Source organism: Scyliorhinus canicula, chromosome 7, assembly GCF_902713615.1.
Source record: "Scyliorhinus canicula chromosome 7, sScyCan1.1, whole genome shotgun sequence".
Classification (NCBI taxonomy): Eukaryota; Metazoa; Chordata; class Chondrichthyes; order Carcharhiniformes; family Scyliorhinidae; genus Scyliorhinus; species Scyliorhinus canicula.
The window spans coordinates 129,844,492-129,864,492 of record NC_052152.1 but is presented as its reverse complement, the minus strand read 5'-3'; the positions used below and the strand labels follow the sequence as shown (position 1 = coordinate 129,864,492).

The 20,001-nt window shown below is 48.2% G+C and overlaps 1 protein-coding gene across 2 annotated transcripts in view; it reads left to right on the top strand.

Annotated features, from left to right (window-relative positions):
• The window catches only part of rtf2 (replication termination factor 2), a 264,358-nt gene that overhangs the window by 139,724 nt on the left and 104,633 nt on the right, over positions 1–20,001 (top strand). The gene's annotated exons all lie outside the window — the stretch shown is intronic.

Sequence of the window (20,001 nt, the reverse complement as noted above, 5' to 3'; positions counted from 1 at the left end):
CACGCCCACATGTTCTGGTCTTGCCCCAGACTCGTGGAGTACTGGACAGCCTTCTTCGAGGTTATGTCCAAAGTGGTGGGAGTGAGGGTGGAGCCATGCCCGATAGTGGCGGTCTTCGGGGTTTCAGAACAGCCAGATCTATTCCTGGGGAGGAGGGCGGACGCCCTTGCCTTTGCCTCCCTGATCGCCCGCCGTAGAATCCTGTTTGGCTGGCGGTCAGCAGCACCGCCCAGAGCTGCGGACTGGCTGTCCGACCTCTCGGAATCTCTCCAAATGGAGAAAATCAAATTTGCCATCCGAGGGTCGGACGACGGCTTCCACAGAACATGGGAGCCATTCATGCAACTGTTCCGGGACCTATTTGTGGCCAATGTACAAGAGGAAGAATAGTCGGGGGAAGGTAGCGGGAGGGGGGGGGCTACAGGTTCGTTACGGGGGTTCGATGGCTAGCTAAGGCCCAAAACCAAACTAAATAAACATGTTGAGGGGGGGGGGGGGGGGGGGGGGGGGCGCAGTTACTACTACGAAGATGCTTACCTGTAAATATGTATGTTAATTTTTGCGTGTTTGTTTGTTTTTGTTTCTCTCTCCTAACAATTTGTAATTTGTTCAATATAAAATATGAAAACTGAATAAAAACATTTATAAAAAAAAAAACTTCCTGGGACGATACAGGATCTCATAGTTGTAGGCGGAGACCTCGATCCTCCACCATAAGATCTTATCGTTCTTTATCTTGCCCCGCTGTGCATTATCAAACATGAAAGCTACCGACCGTTGGTCAGTGAGGAGTGTGAATCTCCTGCCGGTCAGGTAATGCTTCCAATGCCACACAGCTTCTTCTATGGTCTGGGCCTCCTTTTCAACAGAGGAATGACGGAGTTCTGAAGCATGGAGGGTGCGTGAGAAGAAGGCCACGGGCCTGCCCGCTTGATTGAGGGTCAGAGCTACGTCGGACGCATCACTCTCGACTTGGAAGGGATTCATCGATTGCGTGCATCGAGGCTTTTGTGCTTTTATGCGACTGAAGGCCTGGTGAGCCTCTGCCGACAGGGGGAAAACCGTGGCTTGGATTAGTGGGAGGACCTTGTCCGCATAATTGGGGGCCCACTGGGCATAATATCAAAAACCCCCAGGCAACGTTTCAAGGCCTTGGAGCAGTGTGGGAGGGGAAACTCCATGAGTGGGCACATGCGTGGGGGGTCGGGGCGTATGACTCCATCGTGCACTACGTAGCCAAGGATGGCTAGACGGTCGGTGCTAAATACGCACTTCTCCTTATTATAGGTCATGTCAAGGAGATTGGCGGTATGGAGAAATTTGCGGAGGTTGGTGTTGTGGTCCTGCTGGTCATGGCCGCAGATGGTGAAGTTGTCGAGGTACGGAAACGTGGCCCGCAAACTGTACTAGTCAACCATTCGGTCCATCTCCTGTTGGAAGACTGAGACCCCATTTGTTACACCGAAGGGAACCCTTAGGAAGTGGGAGAGCTGCCCATCTGCTTTGAATGCAGTGTACTTGCGGTCGTCCGGGCGAATGGGGAGCTGATGGTAGGCGGATTTGAGGTCCACCATGGAAAAGACCTTGTATTGTGCTATCTGACTGACCAAATCAGATATGCGGGGGACAGGGTACGCGTCGAGCTACGTATACCTGTTGATGGTCTGGCGAAAATCGATGACCATCCTGTGCTTCTCCCCGGTCTTTTTAAAAAAAAATCATTTTTATTGAAAAATTTTGAATTTATACAACAATAACACACCTTAGTAAAATACCAAAAATAACAATAATATTAACAATCATAAACATTCGCCCCACCTCCATGAACAACACAGCATTTTAACAACAACGCAAATTAACACAATATAAAGTTACAGAATAGACACTACAATGAGGAACAACACCCCCCCCCTGAGTTGCTGCTGCTAGTGACCAAGTTACCTATCTTTGAGCCAGGAAGTCCAGAAAAGGCTGCCATCGTTAATAGAACCCTTGTATTGATCCTCTCAGGGCAAGTTTGACCCTTTCCAGTTTTATAAATCCCGCCATGTCACTGATCCAGGTCTCCACACTTGGGGGCCTTGCATCCTTCCACTGTAGCAGAATCCTTCGACGGGCTACTAGGGACGCAAAGGCCAGGACACCGGCTTCTTTCGCCTCCTGCACTCCCGGCTCTACCGCAACTCCAAAAATCGCCAGTCCCCACCCTGGCTTGACCCTGGATCCAACCACCCTCGACACCGTCCCTGCCACCCCCTTCCAGAATTCTTCCAGTGCTGGGCATGCCCAGAACATATGGGCGTGGTTCGCTGGACTCCCTGAACATCTGGTGCACCTATCCTCGCCCCCAAAGAACCTACTCATCCTAGTCCCGGACATGTGGGCCCGGTGCAGCACCTTAAATTGGATGAGACTAAGCCTCGCACATGAGGAGGAAGAGTTGACTCTCTCCAAGGCATCCGCCCAAGTCCCGTCCTCTATCTGCTCCCTGAGTTCCTCCTCCCATTTAGCCTTCAGCTCCTCCACTGACGACTCCTCCACCTCCTGCATTACCTTATAGATGTCAGACACCTTCCCCTCTCCGACCCACACCCCCGAAAGCACTCTGTCCATCGTCCCCTGCGAGGGCAGCAAAGGGAATCCCTCTGCCTGTCGCCTAGCAAACGCCTTTACCTGCAAGTATCTGAACATGTTCCCTTGGGGAAGGCCAAATTTATCTTGAAATGAAAATCGCTTATTGTCACGAGTAGGCTTCAAATGAAGTTACTGTGAAAAGCCCCTAGTCGCCACATTCCGGCACCTGTTCGGGGAGGCTGTTACGGGAATCGAACCGTGCTGCTGGCTTGCCTTGGCCTGCTTTCAAAGCCAGCAATTAGCCCTGTGAGCTAAACAGCCCCTAGTTCCCCAGGCCCGCAAACCTGGAATCTTCCAGTTCCCCCAGGCCCGCAAACCTCCCGCCAATAAACAGATCCCTCAATTTGCTGATGCCCGCCCTTTGCCACCCCCTAAATCCCCCATCCTTGTTCCCCGGGATGAACCGATGGTTGCCACCCAGTGGAGCCTCCATCGAACCCCCTGTTTCCCCCCTATGCCGCCTCCGCTGTCCCCAGATTCTTAGGGTCGCCGCCACCACCGGGCTCGTGGTAAACCTCTTACGGGAGAGCGGCAACGGCGCCGTTACCATGGCACCCAGTCTTGTACCTCTACATGACGCCATCTCCATTCTTTTCCACGCCGCCCCTCCCCCCTCCATCACCCATTTACGCACCATTGACACATTGGCCGCCCAATAGTACCCCAAAAGGTTGGGCAGCGCCAGCCCGCCTCTATCCCTCCCTCGCTCCAGGAACACCCTCTTCACTCTCGGAGTCCCACACAAAGCTCAAAATACTGCTAGTCACTCTCCAAAAGAAGGCCCTGGGGATAAAGATGGGCAGGCACCGAAAGAGGAACAAGAACCTCGGAAGCACCGTCATTTTGACGGACTGTACCCTCCCCGCCAACGATAATGGCAGCATGTCCCCCCTCTTGAACTCCTCCTCCATCTGATCTGCAAGTCTGGTGAAATTATGCTTGTGAAGAGTTCCCCAGTCCCTGGCCACCTGCACCACCAGGAACCTAAAGCTCTCCCCTGCCGGCCTAAGTGGGAGCCTACCAATTCCTTCCTTCTGGTCTCCAGGGTGCACCACAAACACCTCACTCTTGCCTAAATTTAATTTATAACCTGAAAAGGTCCCGAACTCAGCTAGCAACTCCATCACCCCCGGCATCCCTCCCACCGGGTCCGCCATGTACAGTAACAGGTCATCGGCATACAACGACACCCTATGTTCCTCTCCACCTCGCACCAAGCCTCTCCACCTCTCTGAATCCCTCAACGCCATCGCCAGCGGCTCGATTGCCAGTGCAAACAACAAGGGGGACGGGGCAACCCTGCCTGGTCCCTTGGTAAAGCTGGAAGTACTCCGACCTCCTCCTATTCGTGGCCACGCATGCCATCGGGGCCTCATATAGCAGCCTTACCCATCTAATGAACCCTTCACCAAATCCAAACCTCCCCAACAACTCCCATAGGTACCCCCACTCCACTCTATCGAAGGCCTTCTCCGCATCCAGCGCCACCACTATCTCTGCCTCCCCCTCAATTGCCGGCATCGTGATGACCTTCGACAATCTCCGCACATTCGTGTTCAGCTGCGTTCCCTTCACAAAACCTGTCTGGTCCTCGTGCACAACCCCTGGCACACAGTCCTCTATCCTGGTGGCCAGGATTTTTGCCAGCACCTTAGCATCCACGTTGAGGAGAGATATGGGCCTGTATGAACCACACTGCTGGGGGTCCTTGTCCCTCTTTAAAATTAACGAGATCAGCGCCCGCAACATCGCCGGGGGCAAAGTCCCCCCTTCCCACGCTTCGTTGAGTGTCCGCACCAGCAAGGGGCCCACTAGGTCCACAAACTTTTTATAAAATTCCACCGGGAAACCATCCGGCCCCGGTGCCTTCCCTGACTGCATCTGCACGATCCCCATAACTAACTCCTCCAGCTCAATCGGCGCACCCAACCCCTCCAACTTCTCCTCCTGCACCTTCGGGAAAGAAAGCCCGTCAAGGAACCTCTCCATTCCCCTCCTCTCCCCCGTTGGCTCCGACCGGTACAGTTCCCCGTAAAAGTCCTTGAAGACCTCATTCACCTCTACCCCCTTCCGCACCACATTCCCACTCTTATCTCTCACTCCAGCAATTTCCTTAGCCGCATCCCGCTTGCGGAGCTGATGAGCCAGCATCCTCCTCGCCTTTTCACCATGTTCGTACACTGCCCCTTGTGCCTTCCTCCACTGTGCCTCCGCCTTTCTAGTGGTCAGCAAATCAAATTTAGCCTGCAGGCTGCGCCTCTCCCCCAACAGTCCCTCCTCTGGTGCCTCCGCATACCTCCTGTCCACCTCCAGCATCTTTCCCACCAGTCTATCCCTCTCACTCCTCTCGCTCCTCTCCCTGTGTGCCCGGATGGATATCAGCTCCCCACGAATTACTGCCTTCAGGGCTTCCCAGACCATCCCCACCTGAACCTCCCCCGTATCATTCACCTCGAGGTACCCCCCAATACTTGCCCGGACCCTCTTACACACCTCCTCCTCCGCCAACAACCCCACATCCAACCGCCACAACGGGCGCTGGTCCCGCACCTCCCCCATCTCCAACTCTATCCAATGCGGAGCGTGGTCGGAGATTGCAATGGCCGAATACTCGGCCTCCTCCACTCTCGGAATCAGTCCCCTACTCACCACGAAAAAGTCTATCCGAGAGTAGACCCTAGGTACGTGGGAGAAGGAAGAGTACTCGCGTGCCCTCGGCCTCACAAACCTCCATGGATCCACCCCACCCATCTGGTCCATAAACCCTCAGCACCTTGGCCGCCGCCGGCCTCCTACCCGTCCTAGAGCTGGACCGATCCAGTGAACGATCCAACACCGTATTAAAGTCGTCCCCCCCATGATCAGACCTCCCGCCACCTTCAGGTGGGTCTCCTGAAGCATTGCCACATCTGCCTTTAGCCCCTTCAGATGAGCCAGTACCCTCGACCGCTTCGCCGGCCCATTCAACCCTCTCACATTCCAGGTGACCAACCGGATCAGAGGGCGTCCCGCCCCCCTCCCCCGTCGACTAGCCATAGCCCGTCGACTGCCCGCCCCAGGCCAGCACCCCCTGCCCGACCCAGTCCCCACAGCGACAACACCTCACCTCTGTCCCCCCAGCCCCCACCAGCTCCTTCTTGACCCTACCAGCAGCAACCCGGTATTCCCCTTTCCCCCCTCCCTTCCCCCCCAGGCTAGGAACCCTCCCAGCCGCGAACCGTCCTACATTGTACTTCCGTGGGTCAGCTAACTTCTGCTGACCCCGGAAACTCCCGCCAATAACCCGACCCCTCCCAAAGTGGGATCATCCCCCAATCTATCCCTCCTCCAGGCACCGCTCCAGCGCGGGGAAGAACCAGTTAAGGCCCCGCCTCCCCCCGTCACCGTCTCCGCCCCCCAGCCCCGCAGCACGGGAAACCAGAGGAAAGCCCGCGCTTTTGCACTGCCCCACCACACCCTTCTGACGCAGCTCCCAAATACCAGCCCCACTCCATACCCCCAACCCGACATAGAATACAACAAACCCCGCCGACCCTCCCCGCAAGATACACAACTCAAAATGCCCCACAGCAAAAAAAACATAGCAGAACAACACCCCCGTAAATAACCATATCAAAATTGCAAAAGTACAAAATTCTCCTCGGTCTTTACAACCACTACATGAGCTCTCCAGGGGTTATTGCTAGCCTCTATAATACCTTCCTTCAGTAACCACTGGGCAGCATCTGGCCTGCGATGGGAGTTGTGGCGGTGGCCCCGGTTTGCCCCCGGAGACAGAGGCGACCGCCCTGGCCTGGCATACCGCCACAAAATGATCCTTTTTGGCACAGACTTTGCAAATGGTGGAACGGGCCGGGCAGCGATGCCGGGGATGCTTGGCTTGCCCCCAAAGATAACAGAGGGGCCACCCGGGATTGCCTGGCAGCCGTGCGGCACAAGCTTGTGGGGGGGATGGGGGATGCATCGGGGTCGGCCGCGGGTGTGTTCCACGCTGCCCAAGGGGCTGCCGCGCAGTCGGGGACATATGCTCGGGCATTGCGGGAGGCCACATCTAGTGAGCTTATGAGGGCCCGTGCCTCCTTGAGGCCTAGTGTCTCTTTTTCTAGCAGCCGCTGACGGATTTGGGAGGACAGCACACCTGCAACGAATGTAAAAGTTCGGTGTGGTCGTTGGCTGAAACTTGCGGGCAGTCACAGTTCCTACCTAGTACCAGATGTGCGCGGTAGAATTCGTCTAGCGATTTCCCCCGGGATTTATTGTCTGGTCGCTAGCAGATGTCGGGCGTAAACCTGATTTACTGGGCCATTTACTGGATGTAGTGTCCTTTCAACAGAGCCATCGAGGCCTCGAAATTGTCCGCATCCTCGATGAGCAAGTAGATTTCTGGTCTCACCCTTGAGTGGAGAACTTGCAGTTTCTGATCCTCCGTGGGTGTAGCTGTGGCCATCCTGAGGTAGCCGTCGAAACACGCCAGCCAGTGTTTGAAGGTCACCGCTGAGTTTGCCGCGTGGGGGACAGGTTGCAGACACTCCGGCTTGATGTGGAGCTCCATTCTTCAAATCTAGTCCAATAAATTGATGCACGATCAATAACTCTCGAAGTGACATTGGAGTACAGTTGAAGGCTTTATTGAACTAGATGTTTCCCCCAGCAACGCAGGTACAGAATGCGGCAGCTAGGGAGACACAGACTCTTATATTCCGCCTTACTGGGCGGAATCAGCAGGCAGGCTTAACCAATGGTTTTACAGTACAGATACCTCCAACACCAATGGTCTTACAGCATCGGGTACCTCCAACCTAGGTACCGTAATACCCCTAATACTGACTACCACAGTTTTCTTTGAATTAATGGTTGCTGAGATATTCACTATGTTTTAAAAAGGTTAACTTAAGTTCATAGAATAATCATTGTTTTGCTTTAAAAAATACTTTTCCATTTCTGCTGCACCACACCTGTAGAGAGGGCCATGTGCTCCCCATACCACAATCTATTAAAAGTTGTGGGTCAGGTGAACACCATGATACACTTTGGGATTCTCTAAACCCTGACCCATAACAGGGGTATCTGTAATTGTCTCTCCAAATGAGAAGGTTGCCTTCATTCGTAGTACCAAAGCACAGGACCTACAGCCATGATGCTTTCTCCAACCATGTGCATATCTGAGTACCTCCAAAAAGCATCTCATAACGGTTGTGCGATTGCATCAATTCTTTTTACACAGCGCCTGTGTTGTTATGGAACATCGCAGAGTGCACCGATAGTGTTTGCCACTGACCTTTCGAAAGATTAGAGCCTAAAGAATCATGAGGTTTGAAGATATAGATCCTAGTGCTGAACCTGTTCGCGATGTGCTCCAAAGGACAGAAGTGGCTGTGTCTCGTTGCTTACACCATACTTCTGGAATCGTGTGACTATCCGTGTGGTACGGGCACATAGAATTTCATAGAATTTACAGTGCAGAAGGAGGCCATTTGGCCCATCGAGTCTGCACCGGCTCTTAGAAAGAGCACCCTACCCAAGATCAACATACCCACCCTATCCCCATAACCCAGTAACCCCACCCAACACTAAGGGCAATTTTGGACACTAAGTGCAATTTATAATGGCCAATCCACCTAACCTGCACATCTTTGGACTGTGGGAGGAAACCGGAGCACCCGGAGGAAACCCACGCACACACGGGGAGGATGTGCAGACTCCGCACAGACAGTGACCCAAGCCGGAATCGAACCTGGGACCCTGGAGCTGTGAAGCCATTGTGCAATCCACAATGCTACCGTGCTGCCACACATTGTGCTTCTTCGAGGGCGTCCTCGTGTGGAAACAGACTCTCATCCCCCAATTCAGGGTTCTTCTCTTCATGATCTTCTTCGCTTGATGAACTCTTCGCCTCCTCCATGTCTCCCTCTGGCAAAAGATCCACGATTTGAAGTGCCAGGTTGTAAAAGGCACATCAGAGGATACTGATGTGGCACACCTTCTGTGGAGAGTACTTCAGAACCTTACCCGAGTGGTCCAAACATCAGAAACACATCTTCAGTATGCCAGTAATCTGCTCAAAGATGGATCTTGTTGCTTTACATGCCGTGTTGTATCTCTCCGCTGAGTGACTCGGAGGATGACACACTGGAGCTATCGCTTGAGTCCATTGTCCCTGTAGTTGCTGAGGACCTTTAAATGGTGAGGCACTTGAGAGTGACTCGATGTATGAACCATGGGAACTCTTGGTGCCTGGCACAAATGTAGATGATATCTTCTGATGATCACACACCTGTTGAATTTTGATGGAGTGGAATCATTTCCATGAACATCAGGAGCTGCTGCCTTGGAGCTCGCAAAGCCACATGTCTGCAATCATTTACATCCTGCACTTGAGAGAAGCTGGAAATAGCTGCTAACCCCAGAAACCTAACAGCCTGGCTAGCTTCCTAGTGTGTTAACTTCACATTATGATGAGCCTTATTGTTGAGGGCATCTGTCACCTCCTTGATTTTATGTGCTGAAGCCTGAGATACCATTTAGTTCTCCTGTGGATGTCTGGAACGACCTGCAGGCAAACAAATTCAGTGCAGCAGTGACCTTCAGGACCCTGGCAGGGGATGTCCTCTCAGTCCATGGGGGTGTTACATCCTCTTGCCGAATATGGCAGGTATTGTCCACTACCTCTCCTGACAAGCACAGACGTGCGCAGCATGTCTGCCGTTTGCCTACAAATAGGAAAGTCGTCTTCGGCAGATCCTTGGTTGTTCGAATTGTCTCTGTTGGATGAGTCTATCCTCCTCATTCGCTGGTTGTTATTGAGACTCCCTTGGACCATGGACCTCAGGCTGAGCCTGCTCTAATAGCTGTGCTATGCAGTGTAGGCCCCTTTTTATCTATTGCAGATATTTTATTGTAGTTATATAAACCCATGGCGAGACTGCACCTGAAGTGGTGTGTGTAGCTTTGGTCTGCTTGCCTTTGGAAAGATATCATGGAATACAGGAAAGATTCACCAAACTAATTCCTGAGATGGAGGAACTGCCCCGTGAGGAAAGATTAAAAGACTGCCTTTATTTTCTATCAAGTTAGAAGAATGAGGTGTGATCTTATTCAAATGTACAAAATTCTGACAGGGCAGGTTGAGGTGAGGTGTTTTTAGAACCCAGGCTTGGGTAGATAGTTGTAACATTAATGTTCAACCATTTCAGACGAGAGAATTTTACCACTTGTACTTAACATTCATTGCCATTACCATCATTGAATTCACCTGCTGTCAGCCACATTGATAACTGGACCAGCCAGATCCACTCGATGGAGACCTTATCCACCACCTTAAAAATTCATTCCCTCCATTGATGCCGTGTGGCTGCAGTGTGTACCATCTGCAAGATGCACTTCAATTTTGCAAGGTTACTGTTACGACACCCTGGATTAGTGCGCAGCTAATTCCAGCCCACTTGACCCAGAGTCACAACACATGTGAATTCACAAATAATTCTTAGAAAAATACCCAAAGTCTTTAGCCCCTGGCTACCCAATAATTACAATCCCCAGATTTGTAAGTTTAAACACACATACAGCTTATTTGTAGCAAGAATTATAATGAAATATGCAGCAAATACAACTATTATCTAATTCCTAATTCCCCGTCTGAACTTGCCCTCGATATAAACACACACGCAAGACAGAAAAACACAAAGGGGAGGAGAATGGTTAAAATCATAAGTAAAAGGAAAAAAAGTGTCTTTGTTTTGAGAAGGTTAATTCTAGCAGCTCTCTCCTCTTCACTACTTTGCTTTCAGTTTGAGGTTTTTACTGTAGATTCTTTCAGGTCTCCAGATTTAGAAATACAGCACTCACTCAGGATTGCTACCAGTGCCACCAGACAGTCAGAGTAGAAATTCAAGAATAATCAGAATGAATTATTCTGCAGCACGGTAGCATTGTGGATAGCATAATTGCTTCACAGCTCCAGGGTCCCAGGTTCGATTCCGGCTTGGGTCACTGTCTGTGCGGAGTCTGCACATCCTCCCCGTGTGTGCGTGGGTTTCCTCCGGGTACTCCGGTTTCCTCCCACAGTCCAAAGATGTGCAAGTTAGGTGGATTGGCCATGATAAATTGCCCTTAGTATCCAAAATTGCCCTTAGTGTTGGGTGGGGTTATGGTGATAGGGTGGGGGTGTTGACCTCGGGTGGGGTGCTCTTTCCAAGAGCCGGTGCAGACTCGATGGGCCGAATGGCCTCCTGCACTGTAAATTCTATGATTCTATGATAATACGTGGTTTGAGAGATGGTGCAGGAGGGAGAGGTTCAGATTTTTGGGACATTGGAACCGGTTCTGGGGGTGGTGGGACCATTACAAATCGGATAGTCTACGCCTGGGCAGGACTGGAACCAATGTCCTCGGGGGTGCTTTTGCTAACACTGGGGAGGTTTTAAACTAATGTGGCAGGGGGATGGGAACCGGTTTAGGAAGTTAGAGGACAGTAAAGAGGCAGCATTGGGGAATGACCCTGGCCAGGTGGTTGAAGCGTCAGTCGGTGATTACTTTGGGAATAGCGATCAGAATTCCACAAGTTTTAGAATACTCATGGACAAAGACGAGAGTGGTCCTAAAGGAAGAGTGCTAAATTGGGGAAAGGCCAAGTATAACAAAATTCGGCAGGAGCTGGGGAATGTGGATTGGGAGCAGCTGTTTAAGGGTAAATCCACATCTGAAATGTGGGAGTCTTTTAAGGAACGGTTGATTAGAGTGCAGGACAGACATGTCCCTGTGAAAATGAGGGATAGAAATGGCAAGATTAGGGAACCATAGATGACAGGTGGAATTGTGAGACAAGCTAAGATGAAAGAGGAAGCAGACATGAGTTTTTTACGCAGAGGGTGGTGGGTGCCTGGAATGCTTTGCCAGCGGAGGTGGTAGAGGCAGCCACGATAGCATCATTTAAGATGCATCTAGACAGATATATGAACGGGCGGGGAACAGAGGGAAGTAGATCCTTGGAAAATAGGCGACAAGTTTAGGTAAAGGATCTGGATTGGCGCAGGCTGGGAGGGCCGAAGGGCCTGTTCCTGTGCTGTAATTTTTTGTTCTTTGTTCACAGCCTTTCTGGAGAAAACAGGGAAGAGAGAGAGCAGGCAAGTCCTTGCCTTTGTGAGCCTAGTGCTCAACTGTTCCCTGAGGTCTCTGAGAACGTCTCCATTGGGATAAGATCCAATCACCACCTGCTACCAGGCAGAGTATGGCCTTTTGGCCAATTCATTGGCCAACAGTCAATCAATCGAACAGAGTTCTGCCCTATTTCTCTGGTGCCGCAATGTCTGAGGTCTCCTGTTCAAACTAGTATAGTGTTCTTTTCTGTAATTTCTGAATTCCGCACTCTCTCTGCTGATTGACTTTTTTAAAAATAAATTTAGAGTACCCAATTCATTTTTTCCAATTAAGGGGCAATTTAGTGTGGTCAATCCACCTACCTGCACATCTTTGGGTTGTGGGGGCGAAACCCACGCAAACACGGGGGGAATGTGCAAACTCCACACGGACAGTGACCCAGAGCCGGGATCGAACCTGGGACCTCGGCGCCGTGAGGCAGCAGGGCTAACCCACTGCGCCACCGTGCTGCCCTCTCTGCTGATTGACTTAAAGATGCATGTCCATTAATCATCCACGGATCAAGAATTATAACGGCAAAATAAAAGAAAGCGGAAATAAGGGAAGAAACAGGAAGGACCCTTACATTACTTTCAAAGCACCTCCCTTTCTTAAAGTTCAGATGACTGGAGGTTTTATCAAAATTCAAATGATTATGAAGAAAGAGGGAGCATATTTCTCAGATGTCTGAAATTCGAGTTATTTAAATTAAAACCAACAAAAGCTGCATCAGGAATGGAACATACACTATCTGCCTTGTGATGCTACTGTTTGTACAACAGGATCTGCCTTCAATTTAAAGAGTTACCAAACTGGGATAAATTCCATTCTCAAGCAAGAATTTTGGAAGAGGCTGAGGCTCAAACCTTCGATGAAGTTTGTAAACACAAAAGACAGTTCAGTAAATGAGTTTAATCTTATTGTGAAATATGTACTTTTTAAGGTCCACAAACTTATATGGTTTAAAAAGTTCAGTCAATAAGGAAAAAGGGCAAGGAATTGCTTTATAAAAAGCATTTTGACTGAGTTGGTTGGTTCAATGGATTGCAGTGGCAAAATATTTGTAAGATTTTCTCATCATAAATGCTCACAAAGCTGACAATGACCCAGATGTACTCCCAGAAGATGCCCTGGGGACACCCCTGGGAAGTTCCCACGTCGAAGACTGCATGGGAATTGCCTGGAATGTTTCAATTTCCATTGGGCCCTGTGCCTGGAACCCTCGAACTGATTTAAATTGGAGACGTCAAATCTTCCAACACTCTTAACAAATAATTACCCAGGAAAAGCTAGAAGGATTAAAACCACTAAACTACCCATCCCAGACTATCTCTCTTCCCCCTCCCCCCCAGCCTTATACCCCACCCCCTGTCTTATACCCCACCCAACTGCTCTCCCACCTCCTGACTACCCACCCACTCTGCGAATGCTCTGCTTACCTCCCCCAGCAGTCCACCACCTTTCACATATCACCACCCCTGACTGCCCCCCACCGACTACCCCAGCTCCCAACTTTTTAAAATAATCTTTATTAGTGTCACTCGGAGGCTTACATTAAGACTGCAATGAAGTTACTGTGAAAATTCCCTAGTCACCACACTCTGGCGCCTGCTCGGGTACACAGAGAGAGAATTCAGAATGTTCAATTCACCCAACAAGCATGTCTTTCGGGTCTTGTGGGACAACCCGGAGGAAACCGACGCAGGCAGGCAGAGAACGTGCAGACTCCGCACAGGCAGTGACTCAAACCAGGAATCGAACCCGGGTCCCTAGCGCTATGAAGCAACAGTACTAACCACTGTGCTACCCCCGATTACCCACCTACTGTCCGATGACTTCCTCCACATCCTGACTATCCCCTTCATGCCGCAACACACATTCTGACTCCCCCACGAGTATTCCCTGCCGAGCCTTTGACTTTGCCTGATCGTCGGACTGTACCCCATTCCTTGACTACCCCCTGACCACTCTAACTGTACCCTAACTACCTGTCTCCTTGTGAACCCAACATAGGTACTTATCTTAAAAACATGCCTTCTCTACAGTCAAAGTGGCTGGGATCTTTAAACTGGATTACAGTCGCTAGTTCTTCAAAAGTTTAGGGTAACTTCACTTTCCCCGATGCTGCTACCTTGCACAGCAAGAATTCCTGGAGTTTCTACATTGCACGTTTCCCACCAGCCTCGGTTTGGAAGTCGGGCAAGAATGTGCAGCTTCAGTCTTGGGTAAGCAAAAAGGAGCGGAATGACAATCCAAAGCTGATGCTAATGTAATAAGTAGTGGCTTTTGTGCCTGCAAGTATGTTCCATCTTTAATCGGTGTATAGATTTAAGAACATTCTAGGATGCAATTTTTACAAACAGTCTTTTGCTTTCCAATTTGATTGTCATATGAGGAGATTATAGGCTTGTATTGACTGGAATCTAGAAGAATGAGAGGGGATCTCATTGAAACTTATAAAATTGTGACAGAGTTGGACAGATTAATTGCTGCGATATTATTTCCTCTGGCTGGGGGTCTCGAGAAAGGGTCAGTCTCATGATACGGGAGTGGCCATTTAGGACTGAGATGAGAAGAAATTTCTTCACTCAGGGTGGAGAACCTGTAGAATTCCCTTCCACAGAGGGCTGTGCAGGTCAAGTCACTGAATATATTTAAGAAGGAAATATGTAAAGGCATTAAACGGTACGGGGAGGAAGCGGGAGTATGACGTTGAGGTAGAGGATCAGCCATAATCATTTTGAATGGCGGATCGGGTTGAAGAGGCTGGAAGGGATAGTCCTCCTTCCATTTTCTATGTTTCTACATCTACTAATGTAGAAATTAATCAGCTAAGATTCCTGCTTTTGTCCACCCTACATGCCCCCTGTGAGAATTATCGGGCTTGGTTGTTGCCTCCCTCAATCAACTGTCTAGGCCATTTGGAGTAGATCCAAAGAGCCGACAAGGAGGTACCGAGCTCCTCAAGGTTGCTCCTTCAGGGAAGAAAGTTAGAGAACTGGTCAGGAGACAAAAGCTTATTTTTTGTCTGTAATAATTTAGAAATTTGCAATAAGGTGGTTTCAATAAAAGTTAAACTTAATATTGATGCCATGGTTTTCTATTTCTTTAAAGTATCCGTCTGCACCATCAAAGTTGAGACTAAGTTCCAGCCTCTTCAACCCGCTCCTCCTGTCAAAATGATAATCTTTATCAGTATCTCCACTTATTTAATTGTTTACTGCAAATATTTGTTGAATATTGTTTCAGCTAAAACCAGAGTATTTTATCCAGATCAGGGCACTGCTCTTTAAGGGAGGCCTTACAGAAGGTGCAGCAAATATTCATGGGAATTGTCCTAGGGATGAAGGTCTACAGTAAGGTGTGTATATTGGAGAAGCTGGGCTTATTTTCCTTCAAAATAGAGAAGGTTGAGTGGAGATTGGATTTGATCAAGGTCTTCAAAATAATGAGGCAGGAGAGAAGGGGATAGAAAACAACTTCCCAATGGCGAATGGATCTAGAACCAGAGGAGACAGATTTCAGGTGGTTGGCAGGCAAATAAGACAAAAGTAAAATGAGATAATCTCTTATATACACAAGTGGTTATGATCTGGAATGCACTGCCGAAGAATGCAGTGGAGGCAGATTCATTCATGGCTTTCACACGGGAAATAGAGTGGAGAGGGGGTGGGGGGGGGGGGGGGGGGGGGGGAGAAAATGCAGAGCTGTGGGGAAAGGAGTACAGCGGGACTATCTGGATTCCTCTTGCAAGATTTGATGGGCCAGATAGCGTCCTCCTATGCAAGAAACATTCTGTGACTTTCAGTCATCAATTATTATTCTATAAATGATTAAAACTTGCTTTGTAGTTTGAGCTTATCAGTGCTGTAGCTACTTTCTGCCTATTACTGAGCACAAAAGTATTACATTAGGTTGAATAGAATAACTCCCATGAGTGCCATTTGCTTCTGCCTAGGCATCTCAAAAAAAATCACACTTTGAGCTAAGGAATAATGCATCTTCTGCTGAATATTAAATAGTTTTAATTTCAACCCTGGGAAAAGAACATGCTTCTGAAGTGATACTAACATTGAACTGTGTTTGACTGCACTTTGTCCTTGAATCATGGAGAATGATCTGCTAGTTCGAGGTTAAAAACAAAAATAAACGTTTTAGTGTACAGTTAGAGATCATCAGATAAGATGTTGAGAAGTTAATGTTTAACTTCGATAAAAAGAAAGAGTTTGAAGAATACAGAGCAACAAGTTCTTCAGTAGCCAGAAAAGATGAGTTAATGTTTTGGGTATGAATGCTTCATCTTGGCTGGAGGATGATTGAGCCCTTTAATCAAATTTAGGAAAATGAAGTAGAAGAAGAGATACTGGATAGGATGTGCCAAAAGAAGCCTCTGTTCAAAATGAGAATTGAAAACTGGCTGCTATTTGAAGATCTCAACACAACAATGAAAAAGTGTTAAAAGAGCAACAAAGTACGGCAGTAGGTTGGTGAGATCAATGGGGAATGAAAGGAACAATTCATGTCACCAGAAATATTAATTTAAAACATATAATTTAGGAGTACAGAGCAAACTTCAAAGCAGAAGATGTTAACATGTACTAGATGCTGTGGTATGAAGAGGCAAGAGTTCGACTCCTTTTTCAACAACACACCATTAATGGTTTAAACTCACTCTGCACAGAACTCTCCAGATCATCACAAGCTCCTAGAGTCCACCTGAAGCCCCTTTACATATCAGTGTCAATCATTGAACACTTAACATAAATGAGACAACTAATTGCAATTTCTCTTAACCCATTACTTAACAGAAGATGTCCCCCAATGTCTTGAGCTGTAATTCTACAGTAGTTATCTCAGTTTTTCATGTTAGATATTTTCTTGGAGTCATTGTTCAATTCCATAAGTAAACATGTGTCCTCTACTATCAGTAGTGCAACTTTTTTTCTGGTTATTATTTTGTTCAATAATAGTATGACCCATAGTTTGAAACAGAATCTTTACCCCATATACTACTAGCTTTGATATATCACGTAGTCCCATATGAATTCACCTCAGTTTACAGTAACTGACTGAAAATAACATTATTAGGAGGAAAAGCTTCAGACAACAGATAGTTTATTTACACAACTGTGCGGTATGGTAGGCAGAGCATCTTTAACGGCAGCAACCTGTTAGTAGAAAGTGCCACTTGCAGAACTATTGCACAGTAGTAACATGAAATATCTTTCCTAATCTGTTCTTCACATTTTTGAGATATTTTGCCTGGGATCTTGGAGAGCCTTGTGTTACCCTTTATAGTGCCAATTAATGCCACTCATTCACTGCCCTTTTCTCCTGAAGTGTGGATTGATGTGGTTGTTTGAGACTTGGCATTCTTGCATTTGTCCTGAAGAGTACAAGACTGGAAGCTTCATCAACACGTACCTCTTCAAAAGCAAGCAAATGATGGCGAACCTGTATAAAACACTGATTTGCCCTCAACTGGACTATTTAGTTTAATTTTGGGCACCACACTTTCAGAGGAATGTGAAAGTATTGGAGAGGGATTAGAAAAGATTTACAGGAGTGATTCCAGGCTTGAGGAACTGGCGTTGTGTGGGTAGATTAAGAAAAAAAAGGATGACATGAGAGGTGCTCAAAATCAGGGTCTGGAAGCGGGAGAGAAATTTCCCATTGCCACAGAATCAAGATCCAGAGGATACTGATTAAATGCGATAGGCAAAAATGGCAGAGGCAACATGAAGAGCCATGACCTGCAAAACTATGGATCTGGTGCAGGAAGGCAGGATTAGCCTGGGTAGTTCTTTATTGGCCAGCGGTGACATGGACCTGAAGGACCTCCTTCTGTGTCATACATTTTCAATAATATTTATGACATAAGGCAAAACCATTTTACACAGCGAGTGATTAGGATCTGGAATGCAGTACCTGAGAATGTGGTGCGGGCAGATTGAATCATGGCTTTCAAAGGAAAATAAATAATTATCTGCAGAGAAAGATAAAATACAGGGAAAAGACGAAGGAGTGGGACAAGTTGAGTTGATCTTACAGAGAGCCAACATGGACACAATGGGGCATATAGCCTCCTTCTGTGTTTAACTGTCTATACTTTGTGATGTAAAAATGTTTAAGCCAAAGTACTTGGTTCAGTACACTGCCAAGGTGGATGTTTGACTTGTTTGACGGTAAGTCTTGTGGGTTGGTGTCTGATGGGATATTTAAAGTAATATGATATTGCACTATGTAAGTGAATGCAACAAGAATTATACTCTGCTGAATGTCCTAACAAAAAACATGGTCTGTTTAATATCCAATTGAGATTGAAATGTTCTGAACAGACCTTTAAAAAGAGGACCTAATTCTCTAAATATTTTTCATTCATTATGCAACCTAGATTTATTTTTATATGTACACATAATTGTATCAGAGTTTGGAAATATAGGGTGGGATCTAATGGCCACACTGCGTCCCAAAAGCAGCTCCACGGCGTAGTGTGGCTGTTGAAAGCTAAGAGACCCAGCTCCCGGGATCTACCCGGCTCGCCAAGCCTCGTGAGATTCAACGTGATCCCGCAAGACGTTACCATGTGAATCCCGCCCACGATGGGCAGGATCACGTTTTGGCTACTCTGCATATTAAAGTGAGACAAAAAGCCTCACTCTAATGTACAGATTCCCGAGGCACCTGAGGATTTGGGATTCAACCCCTTTGCCTCAGATACCTTTGCTGAGCGCCGTTCAGCATTGGTCTCCACAAACGGCAACGAAACAGAACAGTACCTGGCGGATCAGAGGCCCCAGCTGCATAGCCTTTGGGCAGGGTGTTGCATCGGCACTCCTGGTGCCACCTGGATACCCTAGGCACCGGCCATGTGCCAGGTTGGCAATGCCAAGGTGCCAAGCTGGCAATTGTTTGGCACATGCATTCGGGCCGGGGTTGCCCAGCGTGGATGTTCAGTGGGGTGGGGTCAGGCTGGGGGAAAGGTCGGGGATGGTTTCGCGGGCCTCGGAGATCGGGATGCCATTTTAAAATGGCACCCCGCCCTCTCGCTACAATGGGGCCATTCTGGCGAGCGTAGCTCCCCACTGTACAAAACGTGGCTATGTGCGACCTCTATTGTGCGTTCCCCGTTCAGGCCCCTTGTTCACCATGAGTCGCATTGATTAGCAATCTGTTTCTCGGCACTGAACACCTGGAAACACGCGGCTAAACGCGCTTGCAAGGGGACTTTATTCCCTTTTGGGAAGAATCGTGCCCATGGTATTTTGGATGATAATTCTAGAATCAGGGTTCACAATCTCATAAAAAGAGGTAGGCCATTTAGGATTGAGATGAGGAGGAATTTCTTTATAACCCTCGAGTTAATCTTTTGAATTCTCTACCCCAGAGGTATTGTGGTGGGTCCAACATTGACTATATTCAAGTCAAAGGCTGATAGATTTCTAGATCTTGAGGTGACACGGGTCACAATAGGTACCACTGCCGCCAGAGTGCTAGAGACCGTGGTTTGATTCCGACCTTGGGTGACTGTGTGGAGTTTACACATTTTTCACCTCTGGGTGCTCCGGTTTCCTCCCACAGTCCAAAGATGTGCAAGTTAGGTGGATCAGCCATGCTAAATTGTCTCAAGGTGGGGTTATGGGGATGGGGTGGGAAATTGTGCCGAGGCTCTTGAGTTGGTGCATATTTGACAGGCTGAATGGCCTCCTGCACTGTAGGATTCTATGTTCCTATGTCAAGGGTTTTGTGTAGTGCGGGAAAATGATGTTGAGGTAAGTGATCAGCCATAAGTTAATTAAATGGTGGAGCAGGCTTGAAGGGCCAAATGGTCTACTCCCGTTCTTATTTCCTCTGCTCCTAATATATGAATGCACAGTGAGTTTCCATACAGTTTGTACGATAAATTCAAACTGTTTCCTAATACTCTTTATGAGAAATGATGATTCAATTTATTGGCCCTAAAGATGGATTTAGCTACTCTAGCTTATGATTTCTTATCAAAATCACATATGACAAAGAAAAACATGTTGTGCCCTTCATATCGGGGCTGGTTTAGCTCACTCGGCTAAATCGCTGGCTTTTAAAGCAGGCCAGCAGCACGGTTTGATTCCCGTACCAGCCTCCCCGGACAGGCGTCGGAATGTGGCGACTAGGGGCTTTTCACAGTAACTTCGTTATGTGAATGCGAGTCTAATTCACTTGTCTCTCAGTCCGGAAGAAACGATCTCGAAC